The sequence below is a fragment of the Myotis daubentonii genome, chromosome 15 (assembly GCF_963259705.1).
Source record: "Myotis daubentonii chromosome 15, mMyoDau2.1, whole genome shotgun sequence".
Classification (NCBI taxonomy): domain Eukaryota; kingdom Metazoa; phylum Chordata; class Mammalia; order Chiroptera; family Vespertilionidae; genus Myotis; species Myotis daubentonii.
In genome coordinates this window covers 13,080,506-13,105,617 of record NC_081854.1, presented here as the reverse complement: position 1 = coordinate 13,105,617, position 25,112 = coordinate 13,080,506, and the positions used below count along the sequence as shown (strand labels likewise).

Genomic DNA, 25,112 nt, shown 5'->3' with positions numbered 1-25,112 from the left:
TCCTTCCTCTTGAATTTTTTGGAATAGTCTGAGGAGAATAGGTTTTAGTTCTTCCTTGAATGTTTGGTAAAACTCCCCTGTGAAGCTGTCTGGCCCTGGACTTTTGTTTGCTGGTAGCTTTTTGATGACTGCTTCAATTTCTTCCATAGTTATTGGCCTATGGAGATTTTTAGAATCTTCCTGATTGAGTTTTGGAATGTTGTATTTTTCTAAGAATATGTCCATTTCCTCCAGGTTGTCTAGTTTGTTGGAGTAGAGTTGTTCATAGTATTTTTTTAACAATTCTTTGAATTTCTGTGGGGTCTGTTGTTATTTCGCCTCTTTCATTTCTGATTTTGTTCACTTGGGTCCTCTCTCTTTGCTTCTTGGTGAGCCTGGCTAGAGGTTCATCAATCTTGTTAATCCTTTCAAAGAATCAGCTCTTGGTTTCATTGATCTTTTGTATTGTCTTTTGGTCTCTATGTCATTTATTTCTTCTCTGATCTTTATTATCTCCTCCTTCTGCTCACTCTGGGCTTTTCTTGTTGCTCTCTTTATAATTCTTTGAGTTGTCGAGTTAGATGATTTACTATCATTTTTTCTTGTTTGTTTTTTTTAGGTGGGCCTGTACAGCTATAAACTTCTCTCTCAGGACTGCTTTCATTATGTCCCATAGGTTTTGGACTGTTGTGCTTTTATTGTCATTAGTTTCCAGGGTGTCTTTAATTTCTTCTTTGATCTCATTGATAACCTAATCATTATTTACTAGCATGCTATTCAGCTTCCAAGTGTTTGAGTTTTTTGGATTGTTTTTATTGTAGTTTATTTCTAATATTATGCCGTTGTGGTGTGAGAAGATGTTTGGTATTATTTCAATCTTCTTGAATTTGGAGATACTTTGCTTGTGACACAATATGTGGTCTAATTTTTAAATGTCCCATGTCCATTTGAGAAGAATGTATATTCTGTGGCTTTGGCGTGAAATGTTCTGAAGATGTCATTTAAGTCCATCTGATCTAGTGAGTCATTTAGGATTGCTGTTTCTTTGCTGTTTTTTTGTCTAGAGGATTTATCCAGTGATATCAGTGGTGCATTAAAGTCCCCTACTATGATTGTATTGTTGTTGATCTCTCCCTTGATATCTTCCAGGAGGTTTTTTATGTATTTGGGTGCTCCTGCATTGGGTGCACATATGTTTATCAGGATTATGTCCTCTTGTTGTATCGATCCCTTTAGTATTATGAAGTGGCCTTCCTTATCTCTTGTTATGGCCTTCACTTTGAGGTCCATTTTGTCAGATATAAGTATTGCTACCCCAGATTTTTTTTCATTTCCATTTGCCTGAAAGATACTTTTCCGTCCCTTCGCTTTCAGTCTGTGTGAGTCCCTTGTCCTGAAGTGGGTCTCTTGTAGACAGTATATATATGGGTCATGTCTTTTTATCCATTCAGCCACTCAATGTCTTTTGATTGGAGCATTTACTCCATTTACATTTAAAGTTATTATTGAAAGTACTTTTTTGTAGTCATTTCTATTTTTGTGCTTGTGTTCTTTAGTACCTTTTTTATTTCTTCTTTTTGCAGCATTCCCTTTAGCATTTCTTGCATTGCTGGCTTGGTAGTGATAAACTCGCTTAGCCTTTTTTTGTCTGCGAAGCTCCTGATTTCCCCTTCAATTTTGATTGATAGTCTTGCTGGGTAGAGTATTCTTGGATTCAGTCCCTTGCTTTGCAACACTTTGTATACCTCCTTCCATTCCCTTCCAGCTTGATGTGTTTCTGTTGAGAAATCATTTGATAATCTGATGGGGGATCCTTTCTAGGTAACTCTCTGTCTCTCTCTTGCAGCCTTTAAGATTCTTTCTTTGTCGTGAACATTTGCCATCGTTATTATGACGTGTCTTGGTGTGGGTCATTTGGGATTTATCTTGTTTGGACTCTCTGTACTTATGTAACTTTTTTCTTCCCCATATCTGGGAAGATTTCTATCATTATTTCTTCAAATATATTTTCTAATCCTTGCTGCTCCTCTTGTCCTTCTGGCAGCCCTATTATGCGTATGCTGCTTCGTTTCATGTTGTCCCAAAGATCCCTTAGGCTCTCCTCCTGCTTTTTAATTTTTATCTGCAGTTGCTGTTCAGATTGAGCTTGTTTCTCTACCTTATCTTCTAACTCATGAATTTAGTCCTCTGCATCTTCTAGTCTACTGTTGAAACCTTCCATGGTATTTTTGATTGTAGCTATATCACTTTTCATTTCTTCCTGATTCTTGCATAGGTTGTTGATTTTCTCATCCATCTGGTGAATGAATTGTACAGCCATTACTCTAAATTCTTTTTCTGTCATTTGGCATGCTTCAATTTCACTAATTTACGTTCTTGGTGACACCTTATTTTCCTTCCCCTGGGGATTCTGTCATCTCCCCATTCTGACTATCTGCAGAAGGTTCAAACGTCAAGTTGCGTGGGCCTGGGCCGTGTGCCATCGGAGCTTTGCCCTGCCCTAGTGTCACTGAATCTCTCGACACTAAGATGTGTGGTTATCGTGGGTTGGTGGGAACCAGGCTCACTCAGAGTCAGCGTTACCAGTGCTCAGTGTGGCTTCGTGTGCACGTGCACCATGCTGAAGCCAAGACTCCCCTGGAGTGTGTTGAAAATCAGAGCCCCCTAGCATGTGCCAGGAGTCAGAGTTCCCCAAGAATCCAGTATCAGAGTCTCTGTTGCTTCGCGCAGCCTCACATTGAGAATCAGGGTCTCTGTGTGCGCATACACCAAGAACTGGAGTCACTGGCTCTTAGTGTGAATGCACTGGGAATTAGGGACTCCAGGCGCAGGTGATAAGAAACAGAGTCAATTCACAGGTGCTGAGTGCTGCCTCCCGCCCACAGAATTTGGGGTCCCAGAGCCTGTGCTGCGGGGAACAAGTTCCCAGCATTCGTGCATTCCCAGGCTAAGATTCCTGTAGCAGTACTGAGGCCCGAGCAAGCGGTGGGTCTATCAGTTACTATGGCACTGCCTGTGAGCCTGTGGGGAGGGGGATGGGCTCTGTAACTCACAGAAATCTGCAGCCTGGATGTCTGGCTTCTTGAGGTCTGTGGGTCTGTAGCTGTGGTCACAAGTCTCTGTCCCCAGTGGCTGCAGAGTCCTGGTTTGCATCTGAGACCAGACTGAGTGGTGCTGAGACCAGGATCCTAGTCTCAAGCAGCTCTGTTTCTCAAGATGGCATGGTCTCTGTGCCCGCACTGGCCTCCCAAGAGTGTCTGCGCTGGGAGCATGGCTCCGCCGGCTAAGACTACCCAGTTTGGCAGCCCCTTATAAGACCTGCAGAATCTAACTGTCCCTAGCTCATACACACACACACCATGCACGTTCACACACTCCCCTGTCACTCCCTTGCTGTCTCATACTCTCTCCATCCCTACCTTCCTGCCAGTCACCATCTTCGAATCTTTAGTATTTTTTTAATTAAAATTTTCTAAATGTTGACATTATTAGAGGAGTCCCCCTCCCTTCTTTGCCCACCACCACCCTCCCCCTTCCTTGGCCTTTACCAAGTTCTTGTCCATATCCATGGGGTTGAACACCCTGTGAGAGCAGTTGGTCCTTTTCATCTTTCCCTCTTCCTTTTGCCTGGTCATGAAACACTAAAACAAAGGGATTTTACAAACATCTCTGCCTCGTTTTAAATGCATTTTAAGCTATTGAGACTCAGGGACATGAAGCCATGAGCCAATGTCCCGGGTTTCAGCTGAGAGATAATCTTGAATTTTATGCTGTCAGACTTAGGAACACAGACGCACAGCCTGGGGAGGTTGATTCTTATCCATTTGCAGGGGGTGGTGTGAGGGAAGCATGTTATATAAGAAGGCGACAGAGGCTGACTTTCATCAGTCACGGGAAGGCCAGCAGCCATGGTACCGAACGTGGGAATCTTTCTCATGTGCACTGGTGCCTATGTATTTCTCCAAGTGGGCCATGCGAATGCAGGTAAGGGAGGAGAGAGGGGCTGGAACTGGGGTGGAAGAAAGTGCACCAGAAATGGGTTAAATAGTAAAATTAATAATAATAATCTATACTAATAAAAGGATAATATGCCTATTAGATCGGGAGACTTTCTGCGGGACCTTCAAGACATCCTTCCAGACAAAGCCATGGTGGCGGAGCCAAGGCAGAGGCGGTTAGGGTTGATCAGGCTGGCGGAGGGGGGAGGGCAGTTGGGGGCAAGCATGTCGGCAGGGAGGGGCGTTTGGGGGCAATCTGGCCGGCAGGGGGGGGGGGGGTCAGTTGGGGGTGAGCAAGCCAGTGGGGGTTGGAGGCAGTTGGGTGAGAGCAGGCAGGGGGAGGGGAGTTGGGGGTGAGTAGCCCGGCAGTGGGAGCAATTGGGTACAAGCACCATCAACAGGGGGTAAGTTGGGGCAATCAGGCCAGCAGGAGGGGAAGCTGGGGATGATCAGGTCAGCAATGGGGGGCAGTCAGGGGTGATCAGGCAGACATGCAGAGTGGTTAGGAGAGATTAGGCATGCAGGCAGGTGAGTGGTTAGGAGCCAGTGGTCCTGGATTGCGAGTGGGATTTCCAACTGCAATGTGGGATCGAGTTTAAACAGGCAGTCGGACACCCCCAAGGGGTCCCAGATTGAAAAGAGTGCAGGCCGGGTTGAACGTCACCCCCCGTGCCATGCACGAATTTTGTGCAGCGGGCCACTAGTATAATAATAATCCTATTTAACAAAAGTCCAGTGACCATAATGGCAAAACGACCAGAACATCTGCTCAACCAGTCACTATGAGGAGCACTGACCACCTCTCAGTCCCTTTCTTGGGCCAGCAGGCTCCGGTCACCAATGGTGAACGGGGACCTGGGGTGTGTGGCAGGGGATGCGGGTGGCACCAAGCCAAGGTCGCCTCCCAACCGGTCGCCCCACACAAAGAAGGTGACCAGTGGCAGGGGTGGGGCCGGCAAGTGGGCAGGAACAGCCGACCTCTCAGACCCTCCCCTGGCTGGATAGAGAACGGGAGCTGGGGTGGATGGTGGCAGGGGGCGGGGATGGCTGCCAGCAGCCAGGGAAGATGGCCATGATCACAGGCTCGGCCTACGGACTCTACCCATGCACGATTTCGTGAGCTTCAAGGGCCAAACACTGTTATTTTTTTTAACCCTCACCTGAGGATATGCTTTTATTGATGTTAGAGAGAGAAGAAGGGAAAGAGAGAGAGAGTGAGAGACAGAGAAACATTAATTGGTTGCCTTCTGTATGGGCCCCAAGTGGGGACTGAACCGACTACCTATATATGGGCCCTGACTGTGAATTGAACCCTTAACTCTTTGGTGCATGGGACAATGCTCCAACTAACTGAGCCACATTGCCCAGGGTGGCCAAATTCTATTAAGAACTTGTATTTTTAAAACAAGTTTCTGAAGTGTAAGCCTAGTCAGTCTGACTCAAAAGCTCATAGTATTATGAACTATCGATCCCCACAACAGCTGCCTCATTCCTAAATTTGCTTTCCAGTATTCCAGACATGAGCCCCTCCATTCACCCAAGGTTTCATATGTTGTTCACAGTGAGTTCTTGATGTAAATAGGGGTACATGTTTGGGATAACAGAGAAGCCATATTGTCAGGGCACATGCACCATTAATGTGGTATGGGTTGAGTCCCATTTGGCTATTTAACCCTAAGTTGTCAGTATGATTGCAATAAGAAAGTGCAAGATTCTTAACTCATCAGGTATGTCTTGCAGCCTTCTATTGTACTCGTTTCTATTAGAATGGTCTTCAAACTGTGAAGATAATACAGTGTTGCTAACCATAGTCACTATGTTGTACAGCAGATCCACAGAGGTTATACTTGGTTTTCTTACCACAGTACAAAATTATAATGTTTTAATGTGAAAAAAGGTAGAGCTGCAGAGCATTTGTGCCATCAAATGGACTCAGACCATCCCCATCCATCTCTCTTCTCCTCCATCCATATACTCTACGCCTGTATTTTTTCCAGCTCAGTTGCAGCCTGGGACCCTCTGTCCTCTGCAATTATCTCAGAGTAGTGGCCTGGTGCACAAATTTATGCACATTGAAAGGAAACTAATTAGAAGAAATATTTAAATATTGCTATTTGCCCTTTCTGTATAATAGAAGTATCAACCAAATTCATGATCAAAAATGACAGATGGAAACAGATGAGTGTGAGTGATGCCAGCAAGAGCTCTATATGTATTCCATATGCGTTGGTCAACTTAGCCTTTCATGTATATAGAATAAACTTGCTTAATTAGACCTGCTTTCTGATTTAGTTAAACTTTTTTTCCAGCCCAGTGAAGCACCCCAACTTCTCTTTTAGGTAATTGTCACCAACACAGCAGTAAATATCAACACAAAGCTGATTATTATTGTAGATCACACAGGGAAAACATAGGGTGAAATATTTAACTGCAGGAGGGTTTGACTATATTCTGCGCAGGGAGAAAACATGAAGTCATTTTCAAAGTCCACCATTTCTTACTTCTTTTCAGTCGGGTCAAGTTTCTAAGCTTTCTAAATCTCCGTTTTCTGGCTAATGAAAAGAAAATAGGATTCCACCGAGTCTCCTATCTAGATACTCCCAGACAACTGTGGGGATCAAATGAGAGGAGGCACGGGAAAACGCTTCACAGACATTTGATTACAGTGTAAAGTATTTCCACCTGGCTATTACGCAAGTCGTGTTCCTGGGCTGCAGAAACTGTCAGGAGGCTAGTCATCGGTAGGGTGAGAAAGCTGGGCCTTGCTATGTGACGTCATTACCCGGTGCCCACAATGGCCATTTCAGGGCTGGTCTGGGCTGTGGGCTGCATATTTGCCATGGGGTCTTGGCAGGATCAGCTGCAATTTGGTGGGCTGTCCCTCCAGGGTGGTGGCAGGGTCTGTGTTCCACTTGGGGGGAGCCGAGTATTGCTTTGTGGGCGCTAAGTCCATGGTGCCATTTCTCTGTGTGTCACAGCAACTCCTGCATTGAGGGTCTGCGCCCTGGTGTTTGGTGCATGTCATAGCAACCAGTCGAATGGAGGGAAGGACACATATATTAGCCATATATGTACTAGAGGCCCAGTGCATGACATTCATGCACGAGGTGGGGAGATCCCTCAGCCCGGCCTACACCGTCTGCAATCCTGGACCCCTCAGGGGATGTCCTGCTAGTTAAGGCCCAATCTGCAGCAGAAGGGGCATAAACCGGCAGTCAGAAATCCCTCTCACAATCTGGGACCTATGGCTCCTAACCGCTCACCTGCCTGATTGCCCCTAACAACTCTCCTGACTGCCAGATCGCACCTAATTACTTGCCTGCCTAATTTCTCCTAACTTCTTGCCATCACCCCTAACTGCTTCTGCTTGCCTGACTGATCACCCCTAACCACTCTGCCTACCTGCCTGATGCCCCTAACTGCTCACCTGCCTTCCTGATCACCTCTAAAGTCTCGCCTGCCTGCCTGATCACCCCTGACCATTCTACCTGCCTACTTGATTGCCACTAACTGCTCGACTGCCTGCCTGATTGCCCCTACATGCCTTTGACTCAGCCCTGCCATGGGGGCTTCTTCCGTTGTACGTCCCGTATGACATCCAGAAGTTCGTTCAGGTGTCCGTCCTAATTAGCATAGGGATGCTTTTATTATTATAGATAAGCAATGTTGGAAAATAATGAAAACAAAAACAACAATCAAATCAAACAAATTAATGTTAGGTGGCAATCGTGATCAGCATTCTTCAAAGGTATTTTAAATGCATGGGCTAAGTCTTCCCTCTCAGTAATGGTAGGGGCAGGTGCACCCTTCCCCTCCCACTCCCCCCAAGTGTCTAGTCATTAAGGTCAAGCCACTTCTTAATGTGTTTTTAATGATTTTTTTTTTAGAGAGAGAGAGAGAGGGAGATGTAGAGAAATTGAACATTGATGAGAGAGAAACATCAACATCGATCAGCTGCCTCCTGCATGCCCTCTGCTGGGGATAGAACCTCAAACCCAGGCATGTGCCCTGACTGGGAATGGACCTGGGGACCTCAACTATGAACCGTACTGGCCAGGCAAAGCTCTGTTCTTACCTGTGTCTCAGAGCCACATCTTGAGAACTGGAGGCAAGGACAGTGGAGGGCTTTTCTCAGAAGGCCCCCTCTGCTTTACACACAGGGCACTGGGCAGGGGTTAGTAGACCCTGGCCTTCATGGCTTGCTTCTCCCAACATGGAAAATCTTCACTACAAACAAGCTGGGGCCAAAGTGACAGAGAGCCCAGTATTCTGAGCCTGTTATCACTGGGTGGAGCCTGGAACCAATGAGTGACATCTGGGTGGAGGGAAAAGTCCCTAACCTGTCAATCACACCTCCCTGAAATTACCCTCTGACACCTGAACCTGCGGGGTTGAGTAAGGCTGGCAGCCTTTCACCCTGGAAGTGATGCTACCTATAGTCCTTGACTGGGAGACTGAAGAAGGGGAACCTATCTTTATGGCTCTGCCCACTCATAGTTACTTTCCTCATACAGAGCTGGGGCGGGTGGTGGGCATGAAGACGGCAGGCATAGGTCAGATGGCACAGATCTGCTGTTCTTACTGATACTTAGTATATGTTCTTGAATAAATGTTTCCTTATAATCCATTTATAGTGACAAGCTTCTTTCTTGCTACTCTGGGAACACAAGAGATTTTCTAAGTTCCTTAATTAGATAGTCCTTATGATGGCTCCGTTTAAGTTATAGTCTCAATTACTGACCCCAACATTATATAGGCCATGAGTGGTGACTTCACTAGTGACTAAAAGCTCCCACAGCCACTGTTACATCTCTCCCTGGGCTGCTCAGGCCCCAGAACACCGGTTACGCTCTGGCTTCCAGGCCCTTTATTTCTGGCACCTGTGAATTTGTGTCTCATTTGCACCCAACTATTCACTGAAAGACTTTTTCTACAACATATGCCTTTTGAAAAGTGTCTGAGAGCCAAGTATGTGTCAGTTTCTGCACTTAGGACCGATGCCAAGGCAAACAACACAGTCCATCTTGTCTTCCCAAAGTTTAGAGTCCCCCAGGGAAATGGGCAGTTGAGTTGAAAGTAGAGAGTGAAAGGCTGGGAGAACATGACCAGAGATCCTTCTACTTGAGGAGTCAGAGAATATCTCCAGAAAGAAATAACATTTTAGTGAAGTCAGGAAAGACAAACTGTCTATGGCAGGCACCAGCCCTCTCTGGCCTCAGGGCCCCTCCTGCCCCAGCGGCCTCCCCACACCTTTGCCATTCAGTCAAGCCCACAGAAAGGACAGCTATGATGTGTGCTGATGCTACAGGGTCTGGAGGAGGAGAGGGCCGGATGTGAAGATCCTGTGTGATCCAGGTGGTCATGCAGACTGCCCCCCACCTGAAAGATGGTTTCTTTCAGGAAAAGACAACAAAGTCACACTTGCAGAGAAAGCAGTTTATTGCCAGGTGAGGGGGACTCAAGTTGCAGGGAAAGGATGACACCTCTGTCACTCAGAGTATGCCCTCCATGCTTGCAATGTCTTAGTTTTCTGTGCTTCGGGTTCAAAGGCTTGACTGTATCCATGGCTGTGGACAGGGTCACTCTAGGGACATGAAACATGGTCTTGATGTCAATGTGAATGAGTTCTATTGATTTCTTCCAATCATTCCCTGGAGTGTTTCTTTTCTCTGTTTCTCCCTGCTCTCCCCCACCACTACTCCAGCTCTCTCACACTCTCTCAAAAGACTGTGCATTGCACTCTCTTCCTCTCCTGTCTTCTCTCCCTCTACCTTCTCTTACCGCTAATCCTCCCCAATCCTTCCTTCCATGTCTTATCTGCAAACTCTGTTTCTTCTTCCTTTTCTAAATCTCCTCTCTCCATTGTTTGCATTCTGTCTTTGTCTTTTATTCTTTTTAATTTTGCTCCCTTTTTCTTTCCTGTCAAAACTTCTGCTCCTTGCCCTTCCTCCTGTCCCCTTCCTGCTCCTCCCACACCTCCAAGTCTCCTCCAGCTCTCCACATAAGCTGATTCCATCTCTCTAACCAACTCGGTCCTTCCCTACTCATCCCTGTCTTTTCTCCTCCTCCCCAGACACTCTTACCCTGTGTTACTACTAGTAGCAATACTTCCAAGCTCCATCCTTGTCGTAGTTTTCAGTGACTGAGCACCACGCCCTTTTAACAAAACTCCCATCGATTGTGCAGGTTTCATACAATCTGCTCTTATAGATAAAGGGGAAGAAACATGGTGCATAGTCTGAAAAGCAGATAAAAAGGGTGTGAAAATTAGCTGTGGTGAGGTTATGTTAGTCTTAGCAAGAGAAAGGGGATGTGAATGGAACACTGGGGGCTGGGTGAGGTGATGATTGAGGCTTCCACCTGGGAGTCAATTATGGAAATCCCCCACATGCTCCTCACATGAGGAAAAGCAGCATGCTTACCATCCTTTGTGCAATATTTCCATTTCCCTGAATATGATTCTTCTAGAGAACACCAATTGTATATAGCGTGCTTCTGAGTGCAATCATAATAAGTCTTGCCTTCATAGGTAAACGGGAAAACACAGGCATCCACTGAAAAATGAAGCAGGCATTGTTCTCCTCACAGCTTTTAAGCATCATGAGCTCTGCAGTGATTCTGGCTACGTTTCTCTTCAAGCCAGCCCATCCCGACAAAGGGCCTGCCCATCCAGAGCCCCCTGCTAAGCACCAGGGGTGTCCAGATCCAGATGGCCTGGTGCCTGTCCTGTGACAGTTGTAACGTCCCGTGACATTATTTACCCAGAGACATTTATTTCTTGTGGGCATTGGAGTTCCAGGAGACAGAGAAGCACACCAGGCCACAAAGCAGCCTGATTTGGGATTATACATTCTTTTAATCCTTACCCGAGGATATGTTTTTACTGATTTTTAGACACAGAAGAAGGGAGTAAGGGAGAGACAGATAGAAACATCCCTCAGTTGCCTCCCATACACGTCCTGACAGGGGATCAAACCTGGAACCTATAAGTATGTGCCCTGACACCGAATCGAACCTACCTTTTGCTGATCCTCCAGCCGACGGAGACTCCGTGGCAGGGCTAGGATTATTCTTTATAGGCTGCTCATTTTTTGTGCCTGGAGTTCCTGCTTTACCTGATTTAGCACCAGTATTTGAAGTCCGTGTCATATCTATGAACACAGGTAATGTCTTATTATCATTAATAATCTGCCTCACACCATTCAGAAGACCAATAATAAGCCACATTCAAGGGGTAACAACATGAGTTTCAGCATGCACTGACTTTGGCACTTGAATAGATTGAAGAGGAAAACTATGGAAACCAGAGAGGGCTTCGTGGCCAAGGCGTCTTTGGCTTGAATGAATTCTCTCAGCTGCATCACTGAATTTACTGGTGGCAAAGCTCGCCTCTCTGCAACTCATGGGCCTATTTCTGTTTGAATAACCTCTGCCCCCACCCAGTCCTGCCTGTGCTTGGACAGGCTCCCTGAGTAGAACACCATCCCTTGGAATGAGGCCTGATCCTGAGACTCCAGCCCCACTATCTACCAGTGGCTTGACCTTAATGACTAGACACCTAGGGGAAGGGGAGGGGAGGGTGCCCCCCCCCATTACTGAGAGGGCAGACTAAGCCCATGCATGTAAAATACCTTTGAAGAATGCTGATCACGACTGCCACCTAACATTAGTATGTTTGATTTGATTGTTGTTTTTGTTTTCATTATTTTCCAACATTGCTTATCTATAATAATAAAAGTGTAATATGCTAATTAGACTGGACAGCTGAATGAACTTCCAGATGTCATTCCGGACATCCATCTGGACGAAGCCGCCATGGCAAGGGCCAAGGCAAAGGCAGTTAGGGGCAATCAGGTAGACAGGCGAGCAGTTACAGGCAATCAAGCAGGCAAGCAGAAGAGTTAGGGGCGATCAGGAAGGCATGCAGAAAGGTTAGGGGCAAAAAGGCAAGCAGGCAGAAGGGGTAGGGGATATCAGGCAGGCAGGTGGACCATTAGGAGCAATCAGGAAGGCAGGTGAGCAGTTAGGGGCATCAGGCAGGTACACAGAGTGGTTAGATGTGATCAGTAAGGCAAGCAGAGGCAGTTAGGGGTGATGGCGAGGAGTTAGGAGAAATCAGGCAGAAAAGTAATTAGGTGCGATCAGGCAGGCAGGAGAGTTTTTAAGGGCAATCAGGCAGGCAGGCAGGTGAGCGGTTAGGAGCCAGTGGTCCCAGATTGCAAGAGGGATGTCCAACTGCTGGTTTATGCCCCTTCTGCTGCAGATCGGGCCTAAACCAGCAGGACATCACCCAAGGGATCCCGGATTTTGAGAGGGTGCAGGCCAGGTTGAAGCACCTCCCCACCCCATGCATGAATGTCATGCACTGGGCCTCTAGTATATATATGGCTAATATATGTGTCCTTCCCTCCATTCGACTGGTTGCTATGACATGCACCAAACATCAGGGCGCAGACGCTCAATGCAGGAGTTGCTATGACACACAGAGAAATGACACCATGGACCTGGCACCCACAAAGCAACACTTGGTTTCCCCCAAGGGGAACACAGGCCCCGCCACCACCCCGGAAGGACAGCCCAGCAAATTGCACCTGATGCTGCTTGAGACCCATGGCAAATATGCAGTCCACAGCCAAGACCAGTCCTGAAATGGTCGCTGTGGGGACCGGGTAATGACGTCACATAGCAAGGCCTGGCTTTCTCGACCTAGCGATGACTAGCCTCCTTGCATTTTCTTCAGCCCAAGAACATGACTTGCTTTATAGCCAGGTGGAAACACTTTACACTGTAATCAAATGTCTGTGAAGTGTTTTCCTGTGCCTCACCTCTTTTGATCCACACTAAAGTCCGGGAGTAGGTAGATAGGAGACTATTTTCTTTTCAATAGCCAGAAAACGGAGATCAAAAAGCTTAGAGACATGCCTTAACCATTTTGGCTCAGTGGATAGAGCATTGGCCTGTGGACTCAAGGGTCCCAGGTTCGATTCCGGTCAAGGGCATGTACCTTGGTTGCGGGCACATCCCCAGTGGGGAGTGTACAGGAGGCAGCTGATCGATGTTTCTAACTCTCTATCCCTCTCCCTTCCTCTCTGTAAAAAATCAATAAAATATATATTTAAAAAAAAAAAAAAAAGCTTAGAAACTTGACCCGACTGAAAAGAAGTAAGAAATGGTGGACTTTGAAAATGACTTCATGTTTTCTCACTGCACAGAGTATAGTCAAACACTCCTGCAGTTAAATATTTCACCCTATGTTTTCCCTGTGTGATTTACAATAATAATCTGCTTCATGTTGATATTTACTGCTGTGTTGGTGACAATTACCTAAAAGAGAATTTGGGGTGCTTCACTGGGCTGGAAAAAAAGTTTACCTAAATCAGAAAGCAGGTCTAATTAAGCAAGTTTATTCTATATACATGAAAGGCTAAGTTGACCAATGCATATGCAATACATATAAAGCTCTTGCTGGCGTCACTCGCACACATGTGTTTTCATCTCTCATTGTCAATCGTGAATTTGGTTGACACTTCTATTATACAGAAAGGGAAAATAGCAATATTAAAATATTACTTCTAATTAATTTCCTTTCAATGTGCATGAATTTATGCACCAGGCCACTACTCTGAGGTAATTGCAGAAGGACAGAGGGTCCCAGGCTACAACTGAGCTGAAAAAAATACAGGGGAAGAGGAGATGGATGGAGAAGAGAGATGGATGGGGATGGTCTGAGTCCATTTGATGGCACTAATGCTCTGCAGCTCTAACTTTTTTCACATTAAAACATTATAATTTTATACTGTGGTAAGAACACCAAGTGGTAAGCTCCATTGATCTGCTCTACAACATAGCGATTTAGTTAACAACACTTTATTTTCTTCACATTTTGAAGGCCATTCTAATAGAAACGGGTACAGGAGAAGGCTGCAAGACATCCCAGATGAGTTAAGAATCTTACACTTTCTGATTGCAATCATACTGACAGCTAAGGGTTAAATGGCCAAATGGGACTCAATCCATACCACATTAATGGTGCATGTGCCCTGATAATATGGCTTCTCTGTTATCCAGAAAATGTATCCCTATTTACATCAAAAACTCACTGTGGACAACATATGAAACCTTGTGTGTAGGTCTGGAAAACTGGAAAGCAAATTTAGGAATGGGGCAGCTGTTGTGGGGATTGATAGTTAATAACACTATGAGCTTTTGAGTAAGACTGACTAGGCTTACACTTCAGAGACAGACTTGTTTAAGAAAAAACAACTCCTTACTAGAATTTGGCCACCATGGGCAATGTGGCTCAGTTAGTTGGAGCATTGTCCCATGCACCAAACGGTCAAGGGTTTAATTCCCAATCAGGGCACATATATAGATAGTGGGTTCAGTCCCAGTTGGGGCCCATACAGAAGGCAACCAATCAATGTCTCTCTCTCTCTCTCTCTCTCTCTCTCTCTCTCTCTCTCTCTCTCTCTCTTTAACATCAATAAAAATATATTCTCAGATGAGGATTTTAAAAAAAAGTGTTTGGTCATTGAGGCACACTCAAGAACATTATTATTATTTACTAGAGGCCCAGCTCACAAAATCGTGCATGGGTAGAGTCCTCAGGCCTAGCCTTTGATCAGGGTCATCTTCTCTGGCTGCTGGCAGCCAGCCCTGTCCCCTACCACCACCCACCCCATTTCCCCATTCTCCATCCAGCAATGGGAGCCTGATAGCCAGGGAAGGGACCAAGAGGTCGGCCGTTCCCGCCCACTTGCCGGCCCCACCCCTGCCATCGGTCACCCTTTGTGTGGGGGGTGACTGGCCAGGCGGGGACCTTGGACTGGCGCCACCCACATCCCCGCCACCCACCCCAGGTCCCCATTCACCATCGGTGCATGCAGACCTGAAAAAGGGACTGAGAGGTGGTCAGTGCACCTCATAGTGACTGGTTGAGCAGTCATTCTGGTCATTTTGCCATTATGGTCACTGGGCTTTTATTATATAGGATTATTATTAATACTAGTGGCCTGGTGCACAAAATTTGTGCACGGGAGGGGGGTGTTGTTCAATCCGGCCTGCACTCTCTCCAATCTGGGACCCCTTGGGAGATGTCCAACTGCCGGTTTAGGCTCGATCCCACAGGGCAGTCAGACATTTCTCTCGCAATCCAGGAACACTGGTTCCTAACCACTCACCTGCCTGCATGCCTAGTCACCCCTAACCATTCTGCTTGCCAGCCTGATCACCCCTAACTGCCTCCCATTGCTGACCTGATCGCCGCCAACTGACCCCCTGCTGACAGTGCTTGCACCCTACTGCCCCCCAAGGCCTGCCTTCTCGCCCCCAACTTCCCTCCCCCTGGCCTGCTCACCCCCAAGTGACACCCCTTGCCGGGAAGCTTTCCCCCAACTGCCCCCTCCCTGGACTGGTCACCCCTAACCACCTCTGCCTTGGCTCCGCCACCATGACTTTGTCTGAATGGATGTCTGGAAGGTCCTCCAGAAGGTCTCCTGATCTAATTAACATATTACTCTTTCATTAGTATAGATTATTATTAATTTTACGATTCAACCCATATCTGGTGCACTTTCTTCCACCCCAGCCCCAGCCCCTCTCCCCTCCCTTACCTGCATTCACATGGCCCACTTGGAGAAATACATAGGCACCAATGCAGATGAGAAAGATTCCCACGTTCGGTATCATGGCTGCTGGCCTTCCCATGACTGGTGAACGTCAGCCTCTGTCGCCTTCTTATATAACCTGCTTCCCTCACACCACCCTCTGCAACCAGATAAGAATCAACCTCCCCAGGGCCGTGCATGTGTGTTCCTAAGCCTGAGAGCATCAAGTTCAAGATTATCTCTCAGCTGAAACCACAGGACATTGGCTCATGGCTTCATGTCCCTGAGTCTCAATAGCTTAAAATGCATCTCAAACGAGGCAGAGATGTTTGTAAAATCCCTTTGTTTTAGTGTTTTATGACCAGGCAAAAGGGAGAGGGAAAGATGAAAAGGACCATCTGCTCTCACAGGGGGTTCAACCCCATGGATATGGACAATAACTTGGTAAAGGCCAAGGAAGTGGGAGGGTGGAGGTGGGAAAAGAGGGGAGGGGGACTCTTGCAATAATGTCAACATCAAAAAATTTTAATTAAAAAAATACTATAATGGTCCCGCTGGCATGGCTCAGTGGTTGAGCATTGACCTGTGAAGCAGGAGATCACAGTTCGAATCCAAGTCAGGACATATGCCCAGGTTGCAGACTCCATCCCCACTAGAGGGAGTGCAGGAAGCAGCCAATCAGTGATTCTCTCTAATCATTAATGTTTCTCTTGCTCTCCCTCTCCCTTCCTCTCTAAAATCAATAAAAATATATTTTAAAAGAATACTAAAATGAATAAATAAAATAAGTTAAAAAGAACAGAATCCATTTTTTTCTTTTTATTGATTATGGTATTACAAATGTGTCCTATCCCCCCAATGTCCCCTCATCCCCCCAATCCTGCACTCACCCCTCACCCCCTGTTGTGTACATCCATCGCTTATGCTTATATACATGCATGCAAATGCTTTGGTTGATCTCTCCCCTTCACCCCCACCCTCCCCTGCTTTTCCTCTGATTTTCAGCATCTGATTGATGCTTCTCTGTCTCTACATCTGTTTTTGTTCATTGGTTTATGTTGTTCATTATAATCCACAAATGAGGAGAGCATGTGATATTTATCTTTCTCTGACTGACTTATTTCACTTAGCATAATGCTCTCCAGCTCCATCCATGCTGTTGCAAATGGTAGGAGTTCCTTCCTTTTTACAGCAGCATAGTATTCCATTGTGTAGATGTACCACAGTTTTGTAATCCATTCATCTGCTGATGGACACTTAGGCTGTTTCCAGATCTTAGCTATGGTGAATTGTGCTGCTATGAACATAGGGGTGCATATATCCTTTCTGACTGGTGTTTCTGGTTTCTTGGGATCTATTCCTAGAAGTGGGATCACTGGGTCAAATGGAAGTTTCATTTGTAGTTATTTAAGGAAACTCCATACTGTTCTCCACAGTGGCTGAACCAGTCTGCATTCCCACCAGCAGTGAACAAGGGTTCCTTTTTCTCTGCATCCTCACCAGCATTTGTCACTTGTTGATTTGTTGATGATAGCCATTCTGAAAGGTATGAAGTGGTACCTCATTGTTGTTTTGATTTGCATCTCTCAGATGATTAGTGACTTTGAGCATGTTTTCATATGTCTCTCAGCCTTCTGTATGTCCTCTTTCAAAAAGAGTCTATTTAGGTCCATTGCCCATTTTTTGATTGGGCTGTTTATCTTCCTTTTGTTAAGTTGCATGAGTTCCCTGTAAATGTTGGAGATTAAACCTTTATCAGAGATATCATTCGCAAATATGTTCTCCCATGCAGTGGGTTTTTTGTTCTTTTGTTGAGAAGAAACTGTGCAGAAGCTTTTTATTTTTATATAGTCCCATTTGTTTATGTTCTCTTTAGTTTCCATTGCCCTAGAAACTATGTCAGTAAAGAAATTCCTTCAGCATATGAGATTTTGCTACCTGTGGATTCCTCTAATATTTTATGGTTTCCCGTCTTACATTTAAGTCCTTTATCCACTTTGAGTTTATTTTTGTGTATGGTGTAAGTTGGTGGTCTAGTTTCATTTTTTTTGCTTGTGTCTGACCAATTTTCCCAACACCATTTATTGAAGAGACTGTCTTGACTCCATTGTATGTTCTTGTCTCCTTTGCCAAATATTAATTGACCATAGTGGTTTGGGCCAATTTCTGGGTGCTCTATTCTATTGCATTGGTCTATATGTCTGTTCTTGTGCCAGTACCAGGCAGTTTTGAGAACAGTGGCTTTGTAATACAGCTTGATATCTGGTATTGAGATCCCTCCTACTTTGTTCTTCTTTCTCAGGATCACAGCAGCTATTCGGGGTTTGTTTTTGGTGTGTGTTTTTTTTATTCCAGATGAATTTTTGGAGAGTTCATCCTAGGTCTGTGAAATATGCCATTGGTAATTTAATGGGGATTGCATTGAATCTATAGATTGCTTTGGGTAGTATGGACATTTTGATGGTGTTGATTCTACCAATCCATGAACACGGTATGTTTTTCCATCTGTTTATGTCTTCCTCTATCTCTTTTTTCAATGTCCTATAGTTTTCTGGATAGAGGTCTTTTACTTCCTTAGTTAAGTTTATTCCTAGTTATCTTAATTTTTTTGGTGCAATGGTAAATGGGATTGTTTTTTTAATTTCTCTTTCTGTAAGTTCACTATTGGCATATAAAAATGCCATAGATTTCTTGGCTTTAATTTTGTATCCCGCTACATTGCCAAATTCATTTATTAGGTCTAATAATTTTTTGATGAAGTCTTTAGGGTTTTCTATGTACAGTATCATGTCGTCTGCAAATAAGGACAGTTTTACTTCCTCTTTTCCAATTTGGATGCCTTTTATTTCTTCTTCTTGCCTAATTGCAATGGCTAACACTTCCAGTACTATGTTGAACAGGAGTGGTGAAAGTGGGCATCCCTGTCTTGTTCCTGTTCTTAAGGGAAATGGTTTTAGTTTTTGCCCATTGATTGTGATGTTACCTGTAGGTTTGTCATATAAGGCTTTTATTATGTTGAGGTATGATCCCTCTATTCCCACTTTGCTGAGCATTTTTATCAGAAAAGGGTGTTGTCAAATGCCTTTTCTGCATCAATCAATATGATTACGTGATTTTTGCCTCTCAGTTTGTTTATGTGATGTATCATGTTTATTGATTAGCAGATATTGTACCAGCCTTGCATTCCTGGAATAAATTCCACTTGGTCATGTTGTATGAGCTTTCTAATGTAATGCTGGATCCGGTTTGCTAGGATTTTGTTGAGGATTTTAGCATCTATGTTCATCAGGGATATTGGCTTGTAATTCTCTTTCTTTGTGGTGTCTTTATCTGGTTTTGGGATTAGGGTAATGCTGGCTTCATAGAAAGAGCTTGGAAGTGTGCCTTCCTCTTGAATTTTTTGGAACAGTCTGAGAAGGATTGGCTTTAGTTCTTCTTTGAATGTTCGGTAAAACTCCCCTGTGAAGCCATCTGGTCCAGGGTTTTTGTTTGCTGGAAGCTTTTTGATTACTGTTTCAATTTCATCAGTAGTTATTGGCCTATTCAGGTTTTTTGATTCTTCCTGATTGATTTTTGGAAGCTTGTATTTTTCTAGGAATGTGTCCATTTTCAAGGTTGTCCACTTTGTTGGAGTAGAGTTGTTCATAGTATGTTTTGACAATTCTTTGTGTATCTGTAGGGTAAGTTGTTATTTCACCTCTTTCATTTCTGATTTTGTTCACTTGGGTCCTCTCTCTTTGTTTCTTGGTGAGCCTGGCTAGAGGTTCATCAATCTTGTTAATCCTTTCAAAGAACCAGCTCTTGGTTTCATTGATCTTTTGTATTGTTTTTTTGGTCTCTATGTCATTTATTTCTGCTCTGATCTTTATTATTTCCTTCCTTCTGAATACTGTGGGCTTTTCTTGTTGCTCTCTTTCTAACTCTTTGAGTTGTAAGGTTAGATCATTTATTACCAGTTTTTCTTGTTTTTTGAGGTAGGCCTGTAGAGCTATGAACTTCCTTCTCAGGATTGTTTTCATTGTGTCCCATAGATTTTGGATTGTTATGTTTTCATTGTCATTTGTTTCCAGGATGCTTTTAATTTCTTCTTTGATCTCTCTGGTAACTCAGTCATTGTTTAATAGCATGCTATTTAGCCTCCAAGTGTTTGATTTTTTTTCAATGTTTTTATTGTAGTTGATTTCTAGTTTTATGCCATTGTGATCTGAGAAGATGCTTGTTATGATTTCTATTTTCTTGAATTTGAAGAGACTTTGCCTGTGTCCTAATATATGGTCTATCTTTGAAAATGTCCCATGTGCACTGGAAAAGAATGTATATTCTGTAACTTTGGAGTGAAATGTTCTGAAGATGTCAATTAAGTCCATCTGATCTAGTGAGTCATTTAGGATTGCTGTTTCTTTGCTGATATTTTGTTTAGAGAATTTATCCAGTGGTATCAGTGGGGTATTAGAGTCCCCTATTATGACTGTATTGATATCGATCTCTCCCTTGATATCTTCCAGAAGTTGTTTTATGCATTTGGGTGCTACTGTGTTGGGTGCATATATGTTTATCAGAGTTATAGCTCCTTGTTGAATTGCTCCCTTTAGTATTATGTAGTGGCCTTCCTTATCTCTTGTTATGGCCTTTACTTTGAGGTCTATTTTGTCAGATATAAGTATCGCAACCCCAGCTTTTTTCTCATTTCCATTTGTCTAAAAAAAAATTTTCTATCCCTTCACTCTCAGTCTGTGTGAACCCTTTGTTCTGAGGTGGGTCTCTTGCAGACAGCAAATATATGGGTCATGTTTTTTATCCATTCAGCTACCCTGTGTCTTTTGATTGGAGCATTTAATCCATTTACATTTAATGTTATTATTGAAAAGTACTTGTTTGTGGTCATTTTTATTCTTAATGTTTGTGTTCCTTCTTGTCTTTCTGTTTCTTCTTTTTAGAGCAGTCCCTTTAGCATTTTTTGCATTGCTGGTTTGGTGGTAATAAACTCTCTTAGCCCTTTTTTGTCTGTGAAGCTCCTGATTCCACCTTCAATTTTGAATGATGGCTTAGCTGGGTATAGTATTCTTGGATTCATTCCCTTGCTTTGCATCACTTTTTATATTTCATTCCATTCCCTTCTTGCCTGGTGTGTTTCTGTTGAGAAGTCAGCTGATATTCTAATAGGAGATCTCTTGTAGGTAACTTTCTGTCTCTCTCTGGCAGCCTTTAAGATTCTTACTTTGTCGTTGGTGTTTGCTAATTTAATTATGATGTCTTGGTGTTGGTCTTTTGGGGTTCATCTTGTTTGGCACTCTATGTGCTTCTTGGACTTGTGTAGTGTTTTTCTTGCCAGTATCAGGGAAGTTTTCTGTCATTATTTCTTCAAACAGGTTTTCTATTCCTTGCTTCTCCTCCTCTCCTTCTGGTACCACTATTAAGCAAATGTTGTTTTGTTTTGCATTGTCCCAAGGCTCCCTTAGGCTCTTCTCTTGCTTTTTATGGTTTTTTTCCAGTTGCTCCTGTGTTTGTGTTTTTTCCTACCTTGCCTTCTAATTAGCTGATGCGGTCCTCAGCCTCTTCTAGTCTGCTGTTTAAGCCCTCCATTGTGTCCTTTATTGCAGCTATGTCGTTCTTCATTTCCTCCTGGTTCCTTTTCATGTTGGTGACATTCTCATTCAGCCCCTTAAAATTCCCATTGAGTTGTGTGTATTTGTCATCCAGCCATTTGAGCATCCTTATAACCATTACTCTGAATTCTTTCTCTGATAAGTTAGTAGCCTCAGTTTCATATAATTCCCTTTCTGGTGATTCCTCTTTTTCTTTCCTTTGTGGATTGCTTTTTTGTCTTCCCATGTTTTGCTTTAATGTTTTCATTGTAGCTCTGATTGCTTTGCTACCCAGTTTCTTTTGGGTATGGTGCTACTGGTGTGACCTCTCATGTCTCCTGGGCTTGGTAGTCTAGTGTAGCTCCCTACTTGAACTATTTGGGTTCTCTTGATGTAGGCCTGCAAGCTGGAAAGGCACAACTGAGGTCTCTAGAAGTCAGCAGCCATGGAGGGGGTGTCTCAATTTTTGCTGTCTTGTGCCCTTGGTTGACTCACAATGGCACCCAGGAACCGTCTGTTAGGGTGGTGGGGCTCTGGAGGCCTGCGTTCTGGAAAGGCGTGACTGTGGTGTCCAGAGTTCTGTAGTTGTGGGGTGAGTAGACTCAGCTTTTGCTGCTGCTGCCTCCATGGTTGGATACATGTGAATCCAGTGGCAGTTCACAAGGACACCTGTAGTGTGTTTGCCAGCAGGGTGTACTGACACACGCCGAAGGGCCCTGGCACTGAAGCCACTGGATTGCAGTGTCTTTGGGCAGGTATCCCAGAAGAAGGAATTCAGTGTTTCTACAGCCCAGCAGTGAAACCCCTGTTTGTTTAAGTGCGTGTCCAGCGGGGCTCACCGTGGGGCCCCAGGGCTGCCTGTGGAGTGGTGGTCTTGGGAGATCTGCACGCTGGAAATGCATGCAACTGTAATGTCCAGAGTTCTGTAGCTGTGGGGTGGGGAACCTCAGTTTTTGCTGATGCACCTGTGGTGCATAGGCGTACGTTCCCAGTGGTGGCACACAGGAGCACCCGCAATGAGTTTGCTAGCGCAGGTGCACTGAAGCATTCTGAAGGTCCTGGAACGCTTAATTGAGGCGTCTTTGGGCAGGTATCCTGGATGGGTGAATTCAGAATTTCTACTGCCCAGGGGAGCGCGTCCCTATTAGTCCAAGATCAGACCCAGCAGAGGTTCACTGCGGCTTCCCAAAGTGTCCTGTGGATAGATGGGCTCAGGGGGAGTGAGCAACTGAAGGGCCCTGGCGCTGAAATTGCACAGCTGGGTGTGTGTGCACAGTTACTTAGGCAGAAGGAATTCAGAATTTCTACTGGGGGGCAGTGCGCCTGTTTCTGTACAAAATCACATCCAGTTGGGGCTCACGGTGACTCCTAAGTCTATGGAGTGGTGTGCCTCGGAGACCTTGAGACAGGCGAATGCGGAGGTCTGCTGCTGAGGAGGAGGAGGCTGCACTTACTGCTGCTGGCGTGGTACACCTTTGAAGGTGGAGATCCCAGAGTCGGGGAGTCTGCGGTGGGCAGCAGGATTTTGACTGGAGTGTCCCAGGCGTGTCTGGGTGGTGGTGCTGATGAGTTCCTAGAAGAGGCCCCTCTCCCCTTTAAGATGGCGTGGGATCCGTGCCCGAGTCCAGAATCCATTTTATTTCCTGACTATAGACTCCCCATCAGAAGCCCAACCAGCTCGCCTGTCAGAGTCTCAGAGAAGTGTGAGAAGACAGTCATGCAACTCTCCATTTAGGAGGAAATTGAGGCTCAGGAAACTCCTCAAGGCACAGGTGAGTTAAAACCACCCAGCTGCCCTACCTGGTTTGGCTCAGTGGGTAAAGTGTGGGCCCGAGGACTGAAGGGTCTCGGGTTCAATCTGGACAAGAGCATATACCTCTATTGCAGGCTTGATACCCAGCCCTGGTCGGACACGTGTGGGAGGCGACCAATCGATGTGTCTCTCTCACATCAATGTTTCTCTCTCTGTCTTTCCCTCTGCCTTCCACTCTCTCTCAAAATCAATGGAAAAATATCCTTGGGGGAGGATTAACCAAGAAACATTTTTTAATAATTAAAGAAATAAAACCACCCAGCCTCGGGGACATTCTCAGAGTGGGAGTTTCCCTGCCACATTCACACTTAACCATAATTATCTCCTCCAAATGGCTTCCCCACCCTGGCTCAAAGTTCAAGTAACACTGGAAACAAGGCTCATTTTCTAGACCAGAAAGGCCTGGAGCCCTCATTTACTTGTTATGAAATACTTCCCTTCCTCTGAGCCTCAGTTTCCTCACTTGCAAAATGCACTTCACAACCCCTTTCTCTCAGGGCAATGTGAGTTCCATATATTCACAGCTTTGAGCTGGTGTGGCGACTCTACAGACAGCAGGCTCTCTGTGAAAGCCACCTCACCCTGGTGCGAATCCATGGGCCATTTCTTTACCATAGTGAACAAAGATTAAAATAGTTAGGAGTTGATTTAGCAAAAGAAATTTAAAAATATACTCTGCAAACTAGAGCACATGGTTGAAAGATATTAAAGAAGACCTAGCCCAGTTGGCGTGGCTCAGTGGTTGAGCATCAAACTATGAACCAGGAGGTCATGGTTCGATTCCCAGTCAAGGAACATGCCCAGGTTGCAGGTTCAATCCCCAGTGTGGGGCGTGCAGGAGGCAGAGGATCAATGATTCTCTCTGAGCATTTGTGTTTCTTTCTCTCTCTTCCCCTCCCTTCCTTTCTCTGAAATCAATAAAAACGTTTTAAAAAATAAAAAAGAAAGATAAAAGTAGACTTACTATATAACCCCAAAATCCCACTTGTAGATATATACTCAGGTTAGTAGGGAAAACTCTGTCTTCCTCTTGTGTTTCTCCCTTACTCTCACACAACTACTCCACTCATCACTTTTTTTAAAGATATATTATATTGATTTTTACAGAGAAAAAGGGAGAGGGCTAGAGAGTTAGAAAAATCAATGATGAGAGAGAAACATCGATCAGCTGCCTCCTGCACACTCCCTATTGGGGATGTCCTCCCAACCAGGGTACATGCCCTTGACTGGAATCGAACCTGGGACCCTTCAATCCTCAGGCCGAGGCTCTATGCCCTGAGCCAAACCGATTAGGGCCCCACTCAGCACTTTTGACACCAAAACTGTAAAGGTTTTCTCATACCAAACAATTCTATGACACTGGCTGGGTGTCCTTTAATTTAACTCCAGTCTGACACTAGCTACCTGGACATAGTATCAGATTCCACAGGTTAAGGGCTCAGCCCCTCAAGACTTCAGATGCCAATCACAAGCCCAGGTGGTCACCTGTGCTTCTGGCCAATAGGCTATAAATCAGAGGTTCCCATGACCCCTAGTTGGGTTTAAGTTATTTGCTAGAGCAGCTCACAGAACTTGGGGAAGCAGTTTACTTACATTTACCAGTTTATTATAAAAAGGATATGATAGCCCTAGCCAGTTTGGCTCAGTGGATAGAGCATCGGCCTACAGAACAAAGGGTCCCAGGTTTGATTCTGGTCAAGGGCACGTACCTTGGTTGCAGGCTTCCCCCCAGCCTGAGCCCTAACAGGGCTCCTTCAGGAGGCAACCAATTGATGTGTTTCTCTCACATCGATGTTTCTGTCTTGACCTCTCTCTTCCACTCTCCCTATAAATCAATGGGAAAATATCCTCGGGTGAAGATTAACAACAACAACAAAAATAAAAAATAAATTTTAAAATAAAAGGATATGATAAAGGATACAGATGAACATCCAAATGGAAGACATGAAGTTTATGAGAGAAAGTGCAGGGCTTCCATGCCCTCTCTCAGCAAGACATTCTCCCAGCCCTAACATATGATCACCGCCCAGAAGCTCCCCAAACCCTGTACTTTTGGGACTTTTATGGAGGCTGCACCACATATAGGCATGGTCCATCATACATTCCATTTCCAGGCCCTCTCCCCTTCCTG

The 25,112-nt window shown here is 44.9% G+C and overlaps 1 long non-coding RNA gene across 1 annotated transcript; it reads right to left on the bottom strand.

The window, feature by feature from the left end:
- Positions 1–10,405: 10,405 nt before the first annotated feature.
- On the bottom strand, positions 10,406–15,664 carry LOC132216338 (uncharacterized). The gene is made up of 3 exons (XR_009448733.1): positions 15,590–15,664; positions 10,997–11,128; positions 10,406–10,531 (listed from the first exon to the last, which is right to left on the bottom strand). It is a non-coding gene; the product is annotated as an uncharacterized LOC132216338 (long non-coding RNA).
- Between the last annotated feature and the right edge of the window lie 9,448 nt (positions 15,665–25,112).